A 24,788-nucleotide genomic window follows, 5' to 3' on the forward strand; every position below is an offset into this window, starting at 1 on the left:
TACGATGACAGGCTGAGAGCCCTGGGGCTCTTTAGCCTGGAAAAGCGCAGGCTCAGGAGTGATCTGATGACCACCTATAAGTTTATCAGGGGTGACCACCAGCATCTGGGGGAACGTTTGTTCACCAGAGCGCCCCTAGGGATGACGACTAGGTCGAATGTCATAAACTACTACAAGACCAGTTTCAGGCTGGACATAAGGAAGAATTTCTTTCCTGTCCGAGCCCCCAAGGTCTGGAACAGCCTGCCACCGGAGGTGGTTCAAGCGCCTTCATTGAACACCTTCAAGATGAAACTGGATGCTTATCTTGCTGGGATCCTATGAACCCGGCTGACTTCCTGTCCTTTGGGCAGGGGGCTGGACTCGATGATCTTCCAAGGTCTCTTCCAGACCTAATGTCTATGAAATCTATATAAAGTGTGTCAGGGCCTTCTCTGCTCCTGCCAAGAAGACTAGGCTGCATCCCCAGCCAGTTTTCCCACCCCCCAACCCCTTATCAGCCAGACTTCACTGGTCTGGTTAGAGAGCAGAGGGGTGGGGGCAACCCTGCTCTGCTGGAGCAGGCAGCACAACCCAGGCCAGGGCTGCAAAGCATCCTGGGATGATGGGGAACTGTGATTTAACTTGAACCAAGAGCGGGGATGGGAGAAAAATTTCATAAACCAGTTTGACCTAAATCAGTTAAGTGTGATACTACATTCAACCAGGTTTATCTTAAACCAGCTTCGGCCATTTTCAAACTGGTTTATGTGCACTGAACTTCTGTTCTGTTACAGGTTTAAACCAGTTTCTGATCACTTAAACCGGTTTATGTGTAACTTCTGTCCCTAGTCAATGGGTACAGCTGTCTAATGCTCTCACCTTTTCCCAATGTGTTACTTCTGAGCAGCTCAACAGGCCTCAAATCAAAAGTTTTTATATCCTTGTCATCCAGACTGAACAGATAACTGAGTGTAGGAAACAAAGAAACGGTTGTACTTTACTGCTTTCTCTGCTGTTAGAAAGAATCACTTAAAAGCCATCAAACAAGCAGGGAACTACAGTTTGTGGTGGAGTGTGCTTTCAGGTTTATCAGTTGTATTCTTAATGTATCGAGCATAATTTTTACATAGCACCTCAACCCCACCAAAGCAATCATTACCCTGTACAACAGAATACAAGCAGTCCTCGACTTACAACGTTTCGAGTTACAATCTTTCACACTTGCAATGTTTATAAATTGACACCTTGTTTCAACTTTATGACATCAGTTTCAACTTTACAACGCTTGATCTTATGTAACGCCATGCCAGCGAGCAAGTTCGCTGCATCGCTCATCTCCCTGGAGAACATCTGTCCAAATTTCCTTGGACACTTTCTTTAAAAAAGCATACAAGACTCCAGAAAAACCTGCAGTCAAGATTCCTGAGAAGACTCCAGCCAAGAACCCTTCAAAAAGTCCAACCAAGAGCCTTTCAAAAAGTCTAGCAAAGTCACCTCAAAGAAGTCCTTCCAAATCAATATGGTTGCTATTTACAATATAAATACATTAATGTAGCTATATTACTCATCTATAATTGATTGAGTACAAAATTCTGGGGGTTTTTTTGTGAAAATAGGGTTTGGGGCCTTAGTTCAGGAACCAATCCCCCACTTATAACGTTGTTTCCTATGAGAAAATTGGTTCTGTGTTAAAACATTTTGACTTAAGACGCAGATTTCAGGAACCAATTGTGTCATAAGACTGAGGACTGCCTGTAAATTCAAGTACCACATAATAAAATACCACCTTCTTCTAATTTAGAAACCTAATTTATAGAGATTGGGAATAAAAGTACGCTAACACCTCTATCTTGGAAGTACTACAGTTTTATTGTTTTTCTTGTAGAAAGGTATATCTTGGGTTTGAGTCTGTTGAAATCAATGGAAAATTACAGAATTCTTAAGCTGGTATCTGATAGGATCTTGACCAAGTCCTATATGAGGCAGTCACCTGTTCACAAACCCCTGATCCCTACTGAGCCTCCCTTCTTACCTGTCACATCTTTGTTCTTTATACTTGAATTTGGCAGCCTGGTAGCAGAGACAGGGTGCCTTCTCACTAGGTATAGTGTTCTCCAGGCATCTCCCTTTCTTCCACTGTCCTGAGTTTGTTGGTGGGCTCTCCTTCTCAGATCAGTTTGTTAATCTCCTTCATTGGTTTTCAAACTGTCTTGCACCCGCAAACTTTGTTGGGGTCTCAACCTGCAAACCTTAGCCCCTTTCCCCCTGCCTGGGGCTATTAGCTGAAGGCCCACTGTTCTGATTCCAGCTCCTGTAGCTCTCTGCCCTTCTCAGGTACTGCTTTAGTTATGGACCCTCCGGCCCTGTCTCCAGCCCTCTTAGACCACTGGGATCTCCACCACCCCAGCCAATCCCAATCCAAACCACCATCAAGTTCATAAACAACGCCCCCACCCCCAAAACAAACAAAAAAATATGCTAAATGTCTGCTTAGCAACAGAAAGTCTCAGTCTCTGGTAAGATGCAAAAAACCAAAAAAATAAATAAAAAAGGAAATCAAAAGTAGTGCTATTTCTAATGATAGTCTCTCTCTCTCTCTGTGCATTAAGGCCCCACCAGAAGGCTGCCTTTCCCTGTTCAGCAGTGTTTCTCTGCTTCCCTGAAGCTGAGTCACCATGCCCCATCTTCAGGAACTCCAAGCCCTGGCTTCTCCTGCCTTCCTCCACAGACTCTGACTCCAGTCCCACTCAGATACTTTTCCCTCACCTTTTCTGGTCCTCCAGTCAGTGTTTAAGTAGCCAGGTGTCTCTTCTCTTTCTCCTGAGCTCAACTCTGAATACGCCACTAATCACTTAATCTATGAGCCATTACACTGGCCACTGTTTCATCTTTAAAGAGACTGGCCCTCTATTCCTTGCCTGTCTCTCTATCTCTTCTTAGTTCCTCTAGTTCTGCCCTCTGTCTCTCTCTTTCTCCTACCTTCGGTAATAAGGTAAAGGTTCACTGTTACATGGAGGCAGAAGAGAATCTGGTCCTTCATATGCGTCTTAAAAGAAGGAAGGAACAAAACTAAGATCAACTTGTGCTGTTGCGTTATGAACAAGCTACTAGTGGAGCAAACTTCCTGTGTAAAAACTAAATTATTGTAAATGTATTCTGTGGTGTTTGGGAATCAGAAGTTCAGCCACCAATGGCTAACATTGGGCAAAATTTGTCACGAGTACATGGGAGCTAGATAAACAATTCACATTTCTCCCCCTCTGGAATTTTGGGTTCCCAATTTCAATGCAAGCCTTTAAGCATCTCTCCACTAGGTAATAAACCTTAAAAGACACCAGTTTTAGCATATTTGTGATCCACAGCACTACTGGTAGAAGAGTTAGCCCCAATATTTTGTTAAATATTAAGCTGGATAGTATTCTAGCTATCTAATAGTAAGGAAAGAATGCCCTTTTGTACAACTGTTACTACCCTGCAAAATTTGCAGCTTTGGCTTCTAGGAGAATAGTGGCCTCTTCCTCACTGGTAATCTTTTTGGATCAGGGAAGCCAAAGCTGAAAAGTTAAATTAGATGAGGGGTGTCAAACATGTGGCCCATGGACTGATTCCAACCAACAGGGCCATTCTGTCTGGCCCACCAGGGCACTGGCAGGCCACAAAAAGTTGAGGGGTCATGGCCTGCCATAGAATCCAGGATCCTTTAGCCCTGATGACCCCGTCTGTTGACAGTAAGCTTGGCTTTCTGCTGCTGTCACTAGACTACTGATACCACTGGACCTGTTGCTGCAACTGGACCTGCCAGCATTGTAGTGCCAATGACAGCTGCCCCCATTCCCCAGGTTGGATTCAGCCTGTGAGGAGCCCCACAGTCCAGATTTGGCCTGAGACTCCAGGTGAAATTGACACCTATGTATTAGACCATCTACTCTCCTTGCCAGAGCAAGATATTATGTTATTTTTGTCCCTTAACACCAATTTCCTATTAAAGCTCTCCTGGAGTAGGTTCTCATTATGTATGGTGGGCCCGCAGACTTGTGAATGTCCAGTTTCTCGAGGTGTTCCCTCACCTAATCCACATCAATTTTGGGCCTGGCACCCGCTCCCAGAATGGTTTGTGTCTTAGCTCCACTGTGCTGCCTAGCTAGCAAGAGGAAGAAGGTTGAGCCATGATTCCATCTCCTCCTCTTTACCCCATTTGGCAAATTATTTTCTGGGCTGAAGCAGTAGCAAGCAGTCTTAAAACTTCCAGAATGCAGAGAGCAAGGGGTTGAAATTATGGTTGGTAGTGCACTATTGTACAAAAGGGGTAGGCTTTCCTTACAATTTTACTAATACTATAATAAGCTCTAGAGACCATGAATCAAAGACTGGGATTAAAAGAACTTTACATAACAAAAATATGGTTCCCCATTTGCAAAGAGCCCAAATTAAAGGTTAAGACAAGAGAAAACAGGTGGCTACAATGAACTGAGATGGGAAGCACTGTGTAACTCAATAAGACAGCTCTGATTAGAATAATATGCAGTTGTCCCAGAACACCAACTACATAGACTATATGAAGCATTTCTGAATGGTCTCAGCAAAGGGGATTTTATACTTCCCACTTCCCACAGGGATGGACAAGCACCATTTTAACTTAGCCTTTAGAGTGCAATTCTTAATAATTAGAATCAGTATCTTCATATTGGTGTTACACTGTCTGTTGGCTAGGAGGTCTGAGCTGTGGAAAATTGCATGATGTCTGTGTTCCTCTTCAGAGTGGCTGCACTTTTTTCTGGTGTAAACGTTTCTTCTATTACAATCATTATTTTATGTTAATACTTTTTGTATCTGAGGATCTCAAGGCACTCTACAAATACTGATTAAGTCTCACAATAACCCTATGAAGTACAGTCACTAAGCTCATTTTTACAGGTGGATAAAATGAGGCCCAGTGAAATTATAGTCTTTTTTCCCTGAAGACATGGGATGGGTGCCCAGCATTCTGAAAATTACACTATAAGTAACTGGTCCAAGGCCACACATTAAGTCAGTGGTGATGGTGGGTATAAAATCAGTTAGTTCTGGCTCCCAGTCTTTTGGTCAAACCACTAGACTATACTTTTGAGGATGAAAAACACTATATAAATAGATTATACTTATTACCTCCAATATAAATATTTTCCTCTTAAAGTAAAGCTTCACTGTTTTATTACTGCTGAGTTTATTAAGCCCATGTGATCTTCCTTGTTCAAGCTGTTGCAGTGTGAATCACTGAAACCATGTAAAACATTCAAGCTATGCACATAGGATTTATATATTTAAAATACATTATCCAGTATAGTGATGAAATATTTCCTTGTAAAAATATTGTCTCTGTAATCCACATACAGCAACACTTAAAAATGCCTAACCACAAAGCATTGCCCATAAAGGAGAGCTCTAACACATTACCTTCTTTAACTGAAAACCTAGCCAACATAATTCCAACTGCAGTCTCTATCTATAATCTCCATATATAAGACCCCTCTATTCCACTTTTCTGCCTTGCCCAGTAAAGGCTGAATGGTACAAAGAGAATACAGGATTACATTAAATTGGCTGCATTTCATGGGCCCTATTCTCTATGAGTGCCAAGTTCCACCAGTAGAGTTTGCCATCATGTCTGTACCTGTGAGCTCTTGTTACTATGCAAGGCATATGACTGTATGTGGGGAGAAAAACTGACAGACAATGGATGAAAGCCAGTATACCAGGGGAATTTGATAATAATCAAGACATAAAACAGAAAACAAAAATAGAGGTAACCCGCTAAAGTTACAAAATCCAAAAGCAGATGGTGAAGAAATCTTTAACTTATGGCACAAAGCAGTACTTTCCAGTGTATTATTTATAGCTATTAAGAGATTGACAAGGTGATCTAGCAAATGCCAGGACAAAAAAAGAAATATACAGAAACTGGAGTGAAATCATTGTCATTGTTTTAACAGTTCATTTGGCACATATGTATACTGCTTTGTTACTTGAAGACCAATGATTTACAGCTATGCTATTCAGACAGCTATAAAATGTTAGCATATGAGGAATATCACTCTAACAGTTGAGCAGGGTGTTACCTGAAACAGTACACATCACTGAATCAAAATCAAGTATTTTAAGATTATAATTGGAATAAATTAATAATTGTATTGATTGATACCAGATATTGGTTTGGATCCAGGCAACTGAATTCTGGAAAGAAAAAGAAAAAAAAAATATAGTGGCAAAAGAAGAAAACAGATGTCTGAAAGTTACACATAGAAGCCAATAATTTGCTTTGCTCTATAAACAGAGGGCAGTGTCTGGAGAAACACATTCAGTATGTGAACAGTAAACACAAACAAAACAAATGGTTTCAGGACAGCCTTTGCTGAATTACATTAACACGTGCTGATGCCATATTGCCAAGCATAGACTTTGCTTATAACATTTTTTCCTTTGATGAAAACCCTGAGAAATAGCTATAAAATATGTCCGACTGTGATGCCTTCAACAATGAAATAATCAACAACAAACACCACCACAACAACCTCTCCCTCTCAGAGAGAAAGACCATAGAATCTCTAAGATCCAACCACCAAATTGTAATAAAACCAGCAGATAAAGGAGGGAGCTATAGTTAACCTTAACTGTAAAGACTACATAAAAAAAGCCAGCAGACAACTCTCTGACACCACCTACTGTGAAAAACTAGAGGAAGATCCAACCCCCCTTTTTACCTTAAAAACTCAAAAACACCATCACGTCATTTCCATCTGCACTACAAGAAAAACTACAAAATGTGATTCCCCAACTACCCAATCCAGGGACTTTTTACATGCTCTTTAAAATCTACAAACAAGGAAACCCAGGCAGACCTATAATATCCAACCATGGAACCCTAACTGAGAAAATATCAGGTTTCATCAAATCCATCCTAAAACCTCTTGTCACCCAAAGACCAAGTTTTGTCCAAGACACAATTTTCTGCAAAAACTTAAAAACATAAACCACCTTCTCAGCAATACTCTCCTAGCCACCATGGATGTTACCAGCTTATATACAAACATCCCACACCAAGATGGCATCCAAGCCTGCCTTACATATCTACAAAAGCAAGATTATAACTCTGAGTACAGACCTAAAGATATTACTGAATGTATATTCTCAATTCTCACACACAACTTCAGTTTCAATAACCAAAACTTCCTCCAGACTATGGGCACAGCTATGGGCACCAAAATGGCCCCACAATATGACAAACTTTTTATGGCCCATCTGGAAGAAGAATTCCTCAAGAACTGCATCATCAAACCCATATATAGATGACACCATTATCATTTGTACTGAAAACCTGCAATCTCTGATTTGATTTCCAACACAAATGTAATAACCGTCACACATCAATCAGACTATCTCTTGAATACTCCAGCAGCAACATGTCCTTTTTAGACACTCTGATCAATATCCAGAATGGTAAAATACAAACCACCATATACAAGAAACCCATGGACCAACATGCATATCTGCACAGAACCAGCAATCACCCTAAACACACCAAGAAAGCTGTAATATACAGCCAAGCCCTCCAATACAACCAAATTTGCACTGAGGAGAATTACCTATGATCATCACCTCAGAATCTCAAAAGAGCTTTCACTCAACAAGGACACTCCTCCAGAGAGATGGTTATTCTAATACTTTTGAAAGAGCTACCCTGATACCATGTGAAGAATGGTATCATTGCTGCAGTACAAAAACAAAATCCCCATGAATTGCACACCAGTAGTTATGACATACCATCCTTCCCTGGAACCTATACGGAAAATCCTCAGACAACTACAACCTGTACTAGAAGACCCAGTGCTTAAAGATATCTTCCCAGAATCACCCATCCTAGCCTTTAAACAAGCACCAGACCTCACCAGTCTCATCACCAAAAGCAAATTCCATATGGTCCATAGTACACTGAATGGATCCAGACCATGCTAGGACAAAAAATGTAAAACCTGCCAATACATCTCCACCACTCCCACAATAATTACTATATCCCACAACAGAACCATCATCGTTCCTGGATCTTACACCTGCACCTCCAGAAATGTTATAGATCTCATCCAGTACACCAAATGTCCTGATGGAAAATAAGCAGGAGAAACCAAACAACAACTGTGCACTATAATGAATACACCGAAAATCTATCAAAGACAAAAATACCCAGTTACCTGTAGGTGCACATTTCTCACAAGATAACCACTCTCTATCCAATCTATCAGTTCTAATCCTGAAAGGGAATTTACAAAACACCTTTTGTAGATGAGCCTATGAACTGTACTTCATAACTCTACTGGATACAAAAAATCAGGGACTAAATATAGACATTGGATTTATGGCACATTGTTGCAGGGCACTAGGATATGCCTGCTCCTTTAAGGGCAGAAACAGCCTAGCCAGGGAGCCCTGCAGATTAGGCAGAGCTCCACAGCTGCAGGTTGCTTGAGCAATAGGCTAAAGAGATAATTAGCTGGCACCTGCAGGAATGAGGCATGACCCTGGGAGCGTATAAGCCCATGGTTGGGGCTGGTAGAGTTCCCTCTCTGGCAACTACCAGGAAAGGAGCCCTAACCAAGAGAGTTACCCAGAGACATTTGGTTGCCTGCTTTGCTGCCTACAAGAGCAGTAAGGCTCCAGTAGCCACAAGGTACCCAGGCTAGGAGACACGTTGTCCTTCCCTTCACGGTGGTAGCTTCCCTTCTTAAAGGGGCAGAGAGTGGTCTCCATTGCTATTGTTATGTTATAGCCCAGGGGATTAAGTTCATGTTGTTGTTTGTACAGGTGGTTTGGAATGGGGTTGTAAGGGGAGGTATGGAGGTCCCACTAGTGCCCAGAGAGGAGGGAACGTGATCACTGTGAGCCCTGGTAGGGGCAGCTCATGGCTTGAGAAGTTAGAGAGCCTGTTTTTGGCAGAGAGTGCAAGGCACAGATCAGACAAGGGCCAGAGGGCCCTGCACCAGAGGGGCACAGCTACACATGGACCAGGGTTCTGGTGTCAGAAGGGCACAGCCCTGCAGGGAGGGGCCAGGAACCCAGTGACTGGAAGGGACATATTGGAGCTAGTGCCTCAAAGCCAGGCCCTACACAGTGGGACTAAGCTAAAAAGCCTAGCTAGATTAAAGGGGTTTAGGCTGAGGAAGTTGAGACCCTGACAGAGGAAACAATATTTTTGTAATACCTGCAAGGCATGGGGCATGGTGTAGGGACATCTGAGAGGCATGGGGCATGGTGTAAGGGAGGTTTTGGAGCCACACAATTAGCCCATAAGGCTCAAGGTGCCCTGTGTAGCACAGTGCTGGAGTGGGGTTTGGCAAGGGGCCCAAAGGCCAGTCAGTTCTTGTGAGGTTCAGGTGACTGGGACCATGTGAAGGCCTGTGGGCAGCCTCCCAATTTAGAATAATAGAAAGAAGGACCAGAAGGGACCTGTAAGATCATCCAGTCCAGTTCCCTGCCCTGGGCAGGAGGTAATGGGTTCAAATGAGCTCAACGAGATGCTTGCCCAGCCTCCTTTTGAACACTGCCAGGAATGGCGACTGCACCACTTCTGTTGGAAGTGTGTTCCAGATTTTGGTTACCCATACAGAAAAGAAGTTTTTCCGTATATCTAGCCTAAACTTTTCCCCAACTGCCTTGTGCCCATTGATCCTCATTCTCCCAAAGGGTGCTTTTCTGAAAAGTTGCTTTCCCAGATCCTGGTGTTCTCACTTGACATATTTTTAGGCAGCTATCAAGTCACCCCTCAGTCTTCTTTTACTCAGACTGAACAAACCCAGGTACCAAAGGCTCTCTTCACAAGGCCTATCCCTCAGGCCCTTGATCATGCAGGTGGCGTTTCTATGCACCCTTTGAAGCTTGTCCACATGCTTCTTGAAGTGCAGTGCCCAAAACTTGACACAGTACTCCAGCTGTGGCCTCACTAATGCCGAATAGAGGAGGAGGAGCACCTCTCTGGATCCATTGGCAACACATCTGCTGATGCACACCAGAGTTCTATTTGCTATATTGGCAATTTCATCACACTGGTGGCTCATATTCATCCTCTGGTCAATTGTCACCCCCCAGTCTCTTTTGGATGCAGTGCCAGCCAGTGGACCACCACCAATTATATAGGTATGGTGAGGGTTCATCCTTCCCAGATTAAGGACCTGGCACTTGTCCCTGTTGAACCTTATCTGATTGCATTCAGCCCATAGGACCAGCCTGTCAAGGTTGTTCTGAATCTTTGTCCTGTCCTCAGACATGCCCACTTGTCACCACAGTTTGATGTCATCCGCAAACTTAATCATTGTGCTTTTCACTCCCTCATTCAGGTCATTGATAAAGATGTTAAAGAGCACGAGCCCAAGCACTGATCCCTGGGAGACACCACTGGAGACAGCCCTCCAGCATGAGGCCACCCCATCAATTACCACTTGCGGGGATTGGCCACTGAGCCAGTTACCAACCCACCTTACTATAGCCTAGGTAGATGACATCTACCTCCTGTCCCATATTCAGCTGGTTAGTTATCTGGTCATTAAAGGATACCAGGTTTGTTAGGCGTGACCTCCCCTCAACAAAGCTGTGCTGGTTGTTTCTCAGTACCCTACCAGTTGCGAGCTTGTGGTTGATGGCCACCTTGGCAATTTTTTCAAAGATTTTTCCTAGGACTGATGTCAGATTGACTGGTCTATAGTTAGCAGCAGCATCCCTCTTTCCTTTCTTAAAGATGAGCACCACGTTAGCCCTCTTCCAGTCATTTGGGACCACTCCTGAGTTCCATGACTCTTCAAACAGCCTTGCCAGAGGCACCGCTATGAGCTCAGCCAGTTCCTTCAGCAATCTCGGATGCAGGTTGTCTGGCCCAGCCAATTTGAATACATCTATATGATCTAAAAGTATCTTTACCTGTATGGGACTGATTTTATGTGGACTGCTGTCATCACCATATTCTCTGGGCCTCTGGACAGGTGACGAGTTCTTGCCTGGTTTCAGGAATACTGATGCAAAGTAAGTATTAAGGAGCTCTGCCTTTTCACTGAGGTCAACTGTGGGCTCGCTCTCCATGTGCAATAGGGGTGCCACAGTGGAGCTTGATTTTTTCTTGCACCCTATGTACCTATAGAAGGATATTTTTGTTGTCTTTAATTTCAGTTGTCAGCTTGATTTCCATGCATGGCTTGGCTTTCCTTGTCTCATGTTTGCAGACCCTGGCCTTGTGAGTGTGCTCTTCGCAGGCCTCTTGGCCGCTTTCTCTCTTTTTGACTGCGTGGGGGTGGCCTTCTTTTGAGCAGTGAGAATAGTCTCTTTGAGGAAGCATCACCCTTCATGAGCTCCCAGGTCATCCAATCGCTGGTTGCGAAGGGCCTTACTAACTAGACTCCTGAGCTTACCAAAGTCTGCCCATCTGAAATCTAGGACTTCTGATCTGCTGGTAGATTTCCCAGCCTTTTGGTGGATGGTGAATCTTATCAAATTGTGATCACTGTCACCCAGAGCACCTCTGATATTCAGGTAGTCTACTATGTCTTCCCTTTTAGTCAGCACCAAGTCCAGAGTGGCTTTACTCCTTGTTGGCCCCTCCACAGACTGTGTCAGGAACAGGTCATCTATAATTGCCAAGAAGTTGGTTGATCTGCTGGAGCTCGCTGAATGGTCTTCCCAACAGAGCCTCAGTACCCCACCAGGCGCCACCAAGATGTGGCAGGAAAGACAAGAGGGCGCCCTCAGGGAGGAGCTCGTGTGGTCGTAGAACTGCCAGGGACATCATGGCCACCCATGGGGACCCTGACCTGTGACATGTTATAACCTGCCTGCCATCTGATAAAGGACCCTGACCTGACATGTTATAACCTGCCTGCCATCTGATAACCCCAGGTAACCTGTCTGTATTTTACCAGCTACATTTTATCATCTTCTCTGTCCCCCCTCCCCATCTCCCCTGCAACTACTTTTTCACACCTGTTGTCTTCCATTCCCTCTGAACCTTCCTGCCACACATTTACATTCATTTTATACTTTGGCTTCTATTCTACCCAAAAAAGCACACAAACACCAACAGAATTTCCCTATGCCTAAATAAGGGTGTTTGTGCTTGTATATGCAACGGGGGTTTATTTCTCCCTAAATTGAAATGATGGATTTTTACAAACCCACCTTTACCACCATTTCAATTTAGGGAGCCACTAACCCCTCATTGCGTGTACATGTGAGGGGGCTCAATCCTTTTTTTTTTTCCCTCAGCCTACCTGCCTCTCCTGCTATGGGGAGAGCAAGCTGCCAGTGGGATGAGCAGTTCCTGAGCTGAGCAGTGTCTGGTCCTTCCCTTCACAGCAGTGGCACCCCTCAGGCAGCACCCACCTGCTAGCACCTGGCTCAGGCAGCCCCAGGGGGTGCCACCACCATGGAGGGAAGCACTGGGCCCTGTGTAGCTCAGGGGCTGTACGACCTGGTGGCAGCTCATGCAGGCAGGCTTGATTAAGGGGAAAAAAAAAAAGCAGCAAGGAGCATGATGTGTTGGTTTTTTTTTTTTCCCCTTCCAGAGCCTGCCTGTCTGGCTTAGCTGTGTGGGACCCAGTGCTTCCTTCCACAGCGGCGGCAGTGCTCCCTGGGACTACCTGAGCCAGGTGCCAGTGGGTGGGTGCTGCCTGAGGTGTGTCACCACTCTAGAGGGAAGGAGCAGGGTCCCCTGCAGATCAGGGACTGCTTGGCCTGCTGGCAGGTCACCCCCCAACTTTGGGAGAGGCAGGTAGGCTCCAGCACCCCATGTACCATCCCTGTCACTTTCCTGCCACCTGAGACTGCCTGGGAATGGCTGGCTTGCCCCTGAGGAAGGGCAGCAAGGCAGCAGGAGGGCAGATGGGTGTGCTGGTGGCAGGAGAAGGTGGTAGGGATGCTGCACAGGGCACTGGAAACCTGGCAAGCCTGAGCTTCCCCAACAAGTTTGGCTTCCAGCGCCCCATCCACTGTTGCACTTTGTTAGGTAGAAAACTAATTAAACCTTGGAGGGGTTTTACCTTGCCACGTTACAAAGTCATTTAAAGTGGAACATGCCACCAAGTGTATAAACAGCAGTGCCATTGAAGTGGTGCAAAAGGGCATGTAAGCCACTTTAAAGGCCATTTTTATTGCATATACAAAGGCCCTTTGTGCCCAAAAGCTTGCAAAGAATGATTTTTCCAGCTATTTAATTGGTCTAATCAAAGATATCACATCTACCCACACTTGTCTGCCTATGTCCTTAGACCAACATGGCTACAACCGGCAGCCCTTCAATATGTATTTTGATCCATGGAGCATCCTTTTCGAACAAAGGTTAAGCAAGGTATGTAATTTTTAAACTACAAAGTTCTTGATAAATTCTTTTATTTTGTGAGTGGACAAAAGTGATGCTACTACAAAAAACAAACTCTTAAAAGTTCAGTCTTCTTTATATTTTCCAACTGATCAGGATTTCTAATGATCTACTTGACTGGCTTCAATTTAATTGCTAATTTCTTTTAATTGTCTCTGCATATTTTACTCAGTCTACTTGATAATCTTCGATCAGAAAATAGCGTTTGTCTTTAAATATGATGTAAAAAAACAGAGGCTATGTAAGGATGATTCTAATCAAAGCTTTGTGAAAACTATCCCTTCAACATCCACTTGCTATAGAGTATAATTTTAAGAATTGCTTTCCAAATTGGCTATTGTATAGCCTGTTAGAAATGGACAGTTGAAGGGAGGAAAGGTAACAGTCCTTTCAGGAATTCAAATAGAAGTTTACCTTGAACTTAGTATTTATTCATGGTAGATACTTTTAAATCTGATATTTTCAGTATAAACAAAAATTGAAATCACTACAGTATCTATTTGTGCAGGCAAATTAAGAAAAAAGAAACAGAATTTGATGCTTAGTGATACTACATACATTCTGTACTTCATAATAGTTCACCTTATTTTAAAGAGGGATATAAAAATCAAATGCTTATAGGCCTCACTTCATTCTAGACTTTCAGTCAAAAGTATTTGTGATGTAAATATCTTATTTCCATCTGAAAATTTGGTTTCTTCCTGTTCATATGAATGTCTTTGTATGTCTGGTTTTGATGACGTAGTGATTTCAGCCTTATCAAGCTGTGGAAGACTCACAACATGCATGTGACTTGTTTACTCAGAATGCATATTACCATTTGTTTTCTGAGATGTTTGACTTCAAAATATTGATCTACATTCTACTACAGAAGGTCTTGGCATTTGAGGTTTCTGGCTGATTGAAACAAACATGTCGTGTAATTTTCTATTAAGGAAAACTCAGGCTGGTTACACACTATTTTCCATGCACTTGAAATCAGGGTATACGTTGATTGCAGCTCTTGATGGGTGTCTGTTCATAAACTATGAGAGTTCACTGTGGCATGCATTACATCCTCTCTCTATTTTAACACAGAAGTTATGATCAATAGAAAGAGGTCCCCCTTTTTTTTCTGGTGTCAGTACTATTCCTAGCTCCAAACCACTTTCTATAAAACAAAATCTTCATGAAAAAACAATCTTAACTTTCTAGTACATGTATTAAATTGCATTTGATGTGTGACTGTGTATTCTGGCTTCTGCCAGGAAAAAATGCCTAGAAAGATCTTATTTCTTAACATAGTATGCTAAAATGCTGTAGGATATAATGTGTAAAGCATTATGATAACAAGCTATTAATTTTATCTCAGCATTCTTGGAAGTTGTAACTTCAAATGAGTTTATCAGACTAGGAAACAAACTAACTTTAATGATGTTTAGCTGTTACAGTATTCAAACACTTTATGAGGTTTTAATAAACCCATATAAAGCTTTATTATTTGAAGCTGGCAAATTGAAACAAGGTATGTATGTGTGGGGAGAAGAGGGCAGTAAGATTTTGATATTTTGGGTCTGTCATTGAGGAGCTAGGCACTGTGGTTGGAAAAGGGATGGACTGGCAAATAGAAAGATAAGTGGATGTGTTGCCTGTAAGTGGCACATATTGTTTGTTTAATTTCTAACAGAGGGGTGTGTGTGTGTGTGTGTGTGTGTGTGTGTGTGTGTGTGTGTGTTCATTCCTTAACATTCATGCCCTTGCTGGCTCTGGAGTGGTTGCTATTGTGAATACATGGGGAGGAAAATGTTGCCAATGAAAGGAGTCAACCAGAAAAAGGAGGGCTGGGAAGAAAGAGAGGGAAATCAGTGGGTAGATTACAGCCTGGCCAGATCTAAAGAGATTTTAATTTCTTAAAGCAATAGGTTTTATTAGAGCCACTTCCCATTACCCTTTTTGTGGTCTCCATTTTAAGCACTCAGATGCAGATAACTCACATCTATCCAACATAGTGGTGCTTAGCAGGCCTAGAGGAAACATCCACTAACTACCATAGTAGTTAGTATCACTTTAATTCACTATATCATAAAAAAATATACTTAGGGTGCAGACAGAAATGTCATTTGTCATATGATCAACCCTTTGAAAGCACTCTAAACCTATGTCCAAACAGAAGAGCACAGCTGCAGAGCTGTCCACTCACTACAAATTAACCCACACTGTATGAGGGTTCAAATGAAGATGCTCCGAAGCAGAGTAACTTTATTAATTTCTGACTGCAACAGCAGCCTGGTTGAGCTGTCATCTCTGTATGGGAGGAAGAGAAGGCAGGGGAGGGAGGTCCTGTCTGGGGTTTTCTCAGCCCTGCTGGAATGGGGGGGAGGGTGGCTGGTGGACCTCAGGGGGCTCCAGTCTACCTGCCTAAAAGAGATGCAGAGTAAAAAGAGACAGGGAATAGCCTGGGGAAGACACAGCCTCCCTTCCTAGATCAGCTCCAAATAGGAGCCAATCCTCCACCCTCCTGATTCAACAGCTATCGTCTTTTGGGTTGGGAGGGTCAGTCTGACTCATGATGATTTCTATGAATCATCATAAGTCACCCAGGAGCTGCACTTCTGTCTCCACCCTTAGTGGCTGATGTTCCCTTCACTGGGTGCAGACATAAGTGTGGCTCCCCTCTGTAACTGAGAAGGCTTAGCAGGAAGGGTTCTGACTTACACCCATCTCCTGGAACAAACAGAAGTTCACTAGTGGTTCCGGTGGAGAGGGGAATCTACCTGCTGGCTGCAAGTCTACAGCTGGTTTCCCCTAGTAGTGGCCCCTGCACCCTGGTACGTTGAAAGGTTTTCAGCATGGGATGGGGGAAAGAGAGCAGAGGGTGCTTGTTCTAGGGGTCCTTCAGCCAGCACAGGTGGGGCGGGTGAATTGGAGCCTCCTCCAGTCCAAACTCCCTTTGCTCCTTCCCCCCTCCCATTCTCCAAACAGCTCGAGGCTGGCAGGCAGTATAGGCACAAGTGACAGAAGATGCTCTGTTTTGAAATGTCTTCATCTGACTCCTCATATGTACGATCGGCCATTTTTGAAGCTGTGCACTTGCGTTGGTCATGTCTATAAACTGCTTTCTGTGGCCAAATCAGGCAAAAATTGTAACTTCTGTTGGTGCCCTAGGATTGTATAGATCCTTCTCATCATAACACTGGTCAATCTCAGACAGGTCTGCAGCAGCGATTCCTCTAGCACTGCCTGCAATAAAATATGGATCCAGGACAAAATCCTGCCCTGTTCATGGTGATATTGAACAGGTGGCACAAGCATTGTTGGAAATCTCACTTTTGTCCCTGTCTTTCTTTTAAACAGATTTCATCTCTCTGCTCTTGATTTAGCATTGTCAGCGGTCCCACTGTTACTCTGCTTTGCCTTCCTTTTAAGAATAGCTTTGTATTCATCTTTGTCATGATGGCTTTTGGACCCCTGCTCTTACCCAAGAAGGCAAGGAGAGCCAGGGCCACTTCATATTTCTAGGTGGGTGCATGTTGCATGATACTATACTATAGTGAAATACTGTTGGCTACCGTATGTGAGATATCAACTCTAGAAGTATACAACTGCAGATGGTCCAATCCTGGCTCTACAGTGAGATTTAAACAAGGAGGTGACATGACCCTGGAGAGGTAGACAGCACAAAAGTTAAATATACAGATCAATTCTCACGGGATCCTAGGTGCCTGTAGCTGTGCGGGGACAACGTTCTGGCACACTGTAATTACAGCGTGTTGGAACAGACTCGGTTAATCGAGTCTGCTGGAGCATGCTAATTAGCATGCTCCAGCAGCCTCTGTGTCTCATGTATTCAGTATCTTGTGCTTCAAAATAGCAGGAGCACTTCAACTAAAGCTTGTCAAACATTTGACAAGCTTTAGTTAAAGTGCCCCTGCTGCCATTTTGAAGCATGAGATGCTGCGGGTACTTTAAGTACAGCGGCTCTCTGTGCGGTTCTAATTAAAGTGTCCCCCCTTTCCCCCAGAGCATGTATAAAGAGGTCCCTAATACACAGCAGAGATGAGTTGTTAGGAGAGTTAGTCCTCACAAACTCAATATTGCCTCAGCTTTATACTCTTTCAAACAGGCATACAGAATTGTCATGAGAACACAGGTTATGTCAGTGAACCTGAACTAGCTTTGTATGAACTACTCCACCCCTGTGGACAAACCATTAATCTATAAGTAAAGGGAATTGCTATTCTACCTCAGTTTCTCTGGAGTTTTCACTTTTAATAACCTGGTTGTGAAGAAGAGCACATCTAGCTTCAATTTGTACCCAAAGCAACTGGGACTCATGCAGCGACACAAGCAAAGAGAAATTACTAGAATGTCTATTTGCGTCTTTGCCACTTTCTTGTCCTTCACTGCCATTTTAGCGTATGTCTGCAATGCTTGACAGCAGGGTAGAGTAGCCTACACTGTGCTCTGTTCTGCTTTAGCTAGAATGCTACCAGTCCCTGACATAGCTTGTTTATAGCTTGGGTATTGCAAAAGTACACTGCAATATGCAGTATGTACATACCTTAGAGGTGGATTTTGGGAGCAGGGAGATTTTAATTATTTAATATCATTATGCTGCAAGGTATACATCTCATTACTGCTCTTGCCTGTTCTATCTTGATAGTGATAGATCCCTTGAAAATAAAGCACTAAGAACCGCCTTGGATAACTTTTGTACCTTCTGAGTCTGTTGTGCCTTTCTGAATCTCCTATAGGTACATCACAGAATAGGAGTTGTCATTCTTGCTCATGCTAAACTCACATTGCATTCAGAGCTGAGTTCTGGGGAGCAGAGTAAAGCCAAGACAAATGGGCTTTGCTTGGCAGGACAATGCTGTGGTGCTATGTGACTTTAATCTGCAAATCCAGCCTTCCAAACTATCCTTATAGCTGAACCACCCCACACACTGGAATATGATTGTGTCACAGATATACTGGGTTTAGGAAGGATTTGGTGTTCTGTGCACAAAGCTCCTGCCCAGCTCCTCCCTTTCTGGTGAACTATGGAGACCAATGATGAAGTCCCTCTGTTTCAGGTCTTAATTGCTCTTTGGCTTTATGAGGTTCATTTACAGGGACTCTTGTCTAATGCAGATTAACAAATCTCATGACTTTCTGGATTTCACCAACAGGAAAGCAGAGATGGAATTACTCCTGCAGTTTTTGTGCATATAGAATCAGAGATGAAAAAACTGCATGCTGCCTATGGGTCCACTCAAGTACTAGGGGCTGGATGATAGGGTTCCACAGGCTGGATCCAGTCTGTGCAATGCATGTTTGACATCCTTGCTTTACAGTGACCCAGAAAAAGCCAGGTGCATTATGAAGAGTGCTGCTCCTTGCATTCTGGGAATTGTGCTGTGGTCCCTAAGGGATGTATTTTCCCCATATATGGCCCAATGCAGTGGGAATCTACACGGTCTCCTTCTGAAGACTCTGTCTGTCCATACCAGTTTTAACTGAAATAATTATACTAGTACAAACATTGGGCAAAGAGGAGGTGATTGTAATAAATCCTATATTTGGGTCAGTGGCATTTGCTTAAGCAAAAGATTTCAAGAGCATGGGGTTTTGGTCTACAACCTACCAAATCCTGATGCTTTTTATATCCAGGGGCCCTTTTCCTGTCTGGGTTTTAATATTAAAAATGATCTATCCTTAAAATGTACAATCCACAATACGTTTATATTTGAAATAAATGAGATGGAGAGAGCTAGAAAGGACATCATAGGCATTTCATTTATTTTACTGTTCTCAAGGAGAATAAGAATGAAAAAGAAAGAACACTAAATTTCTTGTGGTAACCTTAAAGAAGCTCATGATCTCTACTGTATGTCACAGCATGGAGTGAAAGCACTGTTCTCTACTTGCTAGTACTTTCTTTTGATCTCTGTACCTGAGTTTAAGTTTACACAGTGTAACATTTATGTAAGCAGTGTTTCATATTGATCTTCTAATGATGACATTAGTTTCTTTCATCCCCTTAATAGAAATTTTAGAAGTAATAAAAGGGTGAATTGGATAGTAATTAGAGCTGTAATTAGTTATATTATTTGTTTCTTTACCAAAGCAAAAACCTAATAAAACATAAATTAAAATAATGGGACTGTGTTTAGCAGTCTTGGATTACGGTGGAATGTTCATATTCTCCTCTTCTAATACTTAGTATGAACTTTAAAAAACAAATGTTTTTTATCACTTTGATGTATATTTCAGTGCAAGAAGGGTAGCTCTATGCAAGCTGCTACAAAATGAAATTCAAGATTTTGTAACAAGTGCAAGCAAGGACTTTAGTTTTTGAGGTTTGGGGTCTTTGTCCTGAAAATGCTTTTATTAGATTTCCTTGCTAATTCCAGTAGTTAGATAATATCAGTGGTACTACTAATGTATTAGGACTGAACATACAGGGGAGGTATTACCAGGTTCTCCCCTACTTTTGTAAGCATATTGAAGCAACAATCATGGTATTATCAGTAACACTGTCCTTGCTTATGTTTTCATAGAGCAGAATTTTTTTCAGGCTATTTTAAGTCATATACTCATGTAACAGAATACAATTAGTTTCTTTAGTTTGTGGAAATGTCAACATTACCATAATTCAGCAGCACAGTTTGAGGAGACAGGTTGCTGGATTCCTTCCTTCCTTCATCAGCTAGATACTTTATAAAACATTTTAAGGAACAGACACTAGTACGAGTCTCTGGTAATAACCAATTATTACTTTTGCAAGCCCTTGCTACAATATTTTTTAAACAGTTGTTTACACTTTTGACTGTTTTTCTAGTGATGAGATGTCTCTCATTTTCTCTTAGCTAGAGTACACACTTCCACTCCAAACTCTTTATAGTTTACAATATTTCTGGGCTACCTGATATGACAGAAGTATTTTTTCTCTTCCAGCACAAGCATGCATGAATAAAAATATCATGCTTTCTATCCATATGCTATTGTTGAATTCCTGCCCTCTGTTCACTGGGTAGGATATGGAGTCTCATTAGGGTAATTTTTTCTCCCTTTTTAATTCTTTTTTATATGGTTGAAAGGAAAACAGGTGTCCTTTTCATTTGGCTGTGTTTGCAATAAAGCTTTTTAACTTCTGTTAATGTTGCTACCTTTTGTGGGGGAAGAAACAGAGGGTGGTTTTTCTAATTACAGGAATCTGATCAAGGGTCTGGAAGTGCAAGTTTGAGCATCATATTGTAAAAGCATGTGTTTTCCTCTTTAATGGAAATTAAACTGTGGGGAGCTACACTTCAAAGAGTCATGGTCCCCTTTATACCCCATCCACTCAGTTGGCAAACGATTAATGGCTTTGACCACTGCAGAAAAATTATTTTTTCAATTCCCCTTTCTCACTTAGCTTTTGTGAGTGACCTTTCATATCTTTGGAATAGAACTGAGAAAGTGGAAAAATAATATATGATTAGGAGCAGTGTGTATCTCTGGGTGTGTTATGCAAAATGCCCTTCTAGCACACCGAACACTGAGCAAACAGCTGTTTATTACCCACAAACATGTTATAAATCTATTTTATGCAGGAACTTCAAAATGCATCACTACTTGACTCTTCCCTCAGACAAAATTGTTCTAAAGCCTGTAGGAGTGTTGATTGAGGTGTACATACAAGACTGAGTAAGCAGTCCAGGACTTTGTATGTGTTTTAAAGATGGCATAATGAAAACATGTAATGAGAAATACTTACAAATTTTATAGTCCTTCCTTATACAATTTATCTAATGGAATCAGTGAGTCCAAAATTGTCCTTTTAACTAAGGATAACACATTGGGAGAGAATGCAAGGAGTACACTCATATATAGCTTCCAGGCAGGATCTTATGCCATTTCTGTGAGATCCATATGGGCATTTTGCTAGTACACCCATTAGTAATTGCTTTCTTTAAGGGGTGGAAGAATGGGTCCATCAAGATTTTTTTTAATGGGAGACAAAGCCAGGTTGTTGGCACCAGTTATATGCTATTGTGAGCAGCAAACTCTTCTTAGTAGAACTGAGCTATACATTTGTTTTTTTCCATGGGATTGTGTGCTAGACCTGCTCTGCTCATTCATTACAAGAGTGGAAGTAGAATGTAGCTGTATTCATCTGTCAAGTAAAAGCTGGGTATGTAGCAATATTTTTTCGCAGAATCCCCAAATGAACTTAAGAGTACAAGCCCTATTCACTTTCACTTGCTCTTCTAAGCCATTTAAGTACTTGTTAAAATCCCACCTGTAGTACTTACTTGCTTACTCTCAGTTAAAGATAATTAAAGAACAGATGACAATTATGTGGGCTGTACCATTAAAACCTTGCTCCTGCCAGTTCATGAAGAAGTTCATTGGAGATGTTTTGGAGAAATGTCTTCCCTATTATGGCTACCCATAGATTTCATTGGTCTATGGCTACCCATACATTGTTATTGGTGTTTTTTCCATATGTATATGTATATGTATATGTGACATCACAAGAGCCACTGTCACTTGAATTAGCACTGAGCTGAGAGCAGAAGTGATTTTCAGACAAGTTGCTGGCTTTCCCATTCAAGGGCTACCTCTTTGATGTGGAAGGTTTGCTCTGGGATTAGACATGAAGGCTGTTAAAATGTGTGAAAAATGACCACAGAGAAGTGAGTGAGACAAAAGAAATAAAAGAATTTAAGAAGCCAAAAAACATATTTTACTACATCTTTTCCAGAACCCCTGTTGTTGAATCCAGCCCCCTGATATTCATAAATTATTTCTGTGTAGAGCAGTTATAGTCATTATGTGTATGACAGACATACTTCTTCCAATCTGGACTGTTTCTGAGCTAAGCCTGCCAAGCTGAAACATACTTGTTTTGATGATCTGAATCCCAAAAGCCACTTTCACGGTGATTATTTATAGCTATCAGAATGATGTTGTAGTGTTTTGGGCCAAGGGGTAATCTATTTTTACTCTTTTTGTGGAATGGTTCTTGCACCTTTGTTTTAAATGCATGCAGACTTGAAGAGAGACAGCAGACTGATCTGTAGTAAATGGTGGGGGGAGATGTAAGAAATCAATCCAAGAGATCCCCTAACTCCTTTATTACAGGTTTTCACTGATAAATGTAATGAATACAAGCCCCAGGCCAAAAGATCTGACCAGTGTGATCAGTTTCTCGACAGCAATTTTCTCTGTATTTTATGACTTTCCAGGACCCACAAGGTAGATAGTAGAAGCTCCAGACATTGTACCTCAGAAAGGGCCTTAAATACAACCTAATTAGGAACCTTTATGAAAAGAAAAAGTTGTGGGGTACAGGGGGAGTAATTAAAAGCTACGTTCGAGAGTTATTCAGCAAATGGCATCTTCCCTCCTTCCCTAACAAATGGCTATTATTCCAGTCTCTTTGATCCTGTAGGACTTTCTGATGGATTACTTTGTATCTTGTCATGACATTTAATGATGCATCATGAGGTAACATGCATGCCAAATTCCTCCCAAATATAAAATGTCATCATGATATGCCTCTTCATGTCATGGGATGACAAAAAAATCCATTTAGCAGTCAAACAACCTTTGAAAAAGCTGTGGCCCAGCAAGTCATTTGCATTTTCTGAAAGTGGGGAACAGGTGTCTGAATTCTGCCAAGAATATGAATGATTTCCGTGGTTGATTGATCTTAGCTGACATATTGCTTACATTGATAAGCACAGTGGGGCACTGGTAGATATGATAATTCTGTGAAACAGACAGTCTGGAAACAACATCCATGAAATGTTTTAGGAAGTACTTTTTCTTTCCAATGTTCTGTTCTTTACATGTGCAACACAACATCATTTTGTTTTCCTTAATATGAATAGGCCTGTTGATGTCAATGTGGAAAAGCACCTGAGTCCTCTAACTAGTGCACAGGTGATGCCATTTGACCTTCCCTAGTGTGATAGTAGACAGAAAATAGTTTACTTTACCTCTTAAGAATAAGTGAGATAGTTTTAGTGTTTGATAGGGATGATATACCTTCACTTTTTTAACGGACAAAGTAATAGTGCTTAGCAGTTACTCCCTTGTTCATATCTGAGAGATTTGGAGAAACTTTTCCATGCACAGAAGAAATCGCAATGTGCTTTTATTCCTAAACATACTGATAACAGATGGTCCTGGGGATAAGTACCAGTGCTGTGTGAATCAGTACTTTATACTAGGAGTCTTTTACCTGTCAAAACCAGAGGTTAACAAATGGAAAGATTTGTACCAGCAACCACTCTTTCTTCCTTACTGGTTTGAAAATGTATTGCAAAAGGTCAAGTGGTCATGACACATTAAAATTTTCTGGCCAAAGGATATATAATATTTTATCTACTCCTATTCTATTCCAGACTGTTTCCTATCTCGTGATGGAGAAACCACCCAAAAAGATTGTTTCAGTCAGAAAAACTGAAACATTCATAATGAATCAATAACACCCCAAAGTATCTGATCTTTAACATTCTGAAAAATTCAGCTGGAAGCCTCATGAGTACAATCTTGAGCAGCTGGAATTCTTGCTTGTGGCTAGTCTGGAAAGGAACACCTTCCATTCAGTATCACAACGTTTTGCTTCTGTTTTCATCAGGGCGCCTGGAAATGCTGGAACACATGAAGCTGAAACAATTTATTACCTTAGCCATTCTTATTTACAGTGCAAACAATTTTCAGCCTTTTGTATTTTTTTTAATTCACCCAGCAAGGTCTTAATGCAAATGGAGGATGACATTTTTAACTTATAGTTGTGGCAGGCCCATGCCCGCAATGCTGCCACTGGCATATCCCTCCCACCTGGATGCTAGCCTGGAGCTTAACTTTCCTGCCATGACTTCGTGTTGTTTAAGGTTACCTGGAAGTGTTATTCAGAGTTTCTTTTCTTTGGCCCCAGGGCCTCTGTTGGTATTTCTTCTGTGAGGCTCCTCTTCCCCTGCACCTCACCCCTTTCCACTCACATGGTCTACTTCAGGTTGGTCAGCTGTGGAAAAGGGTGCTGACACTGTTCATTCCCTAGGAACTCCTGCCCACACTGTTCTTCGCAGGACTAGGGCCAGGCTCTCCCATCTTAATGAATGTACAACTTAACTATAGCTGAACACAAGATATGCTGACAGTGTGGGTAAGCAGGGCAACTGTGAAAGAGAAGAAAAAAGCCGAAGGAGTAACCTTCACCTCCTACCTACCCCAGTGAAAGTGGCGCACAAGAGTAGCAAGCCAGTGCTGGCATGGCATTTCCAGAGTAGTGTTGCCCTCCAGATTGGCAGGGAATGGATCAGCAGAGGGATTGTCTGGCTTTAGTGAGGGGCCTTGCAAAAATGCCTGTAGCATGCCGGGGTGGTAGCCACCAGAGTGACTTCTTTGTGGGGAGCAACACGCGGGTGCAGAGGAGATGGCTGTCCTAGCTGCTTTGTATGACATT

This window comes from Alligator sinensis, unplaced genomic scaffold (genome assembly GCF_000455745.1).
Source record: "Alligator sinensis unplaced genomic scaffold, ASM45574v1 scaffold187_1, whole genome shotgun sequence".
In the NCBI taxonomy this organism is placed as follows: domain Eukaryota; kingdom Metazoa; phylum Chordata; order Crocodylia; family Alligatoridae; genus Alligator; species Alligator sinensis.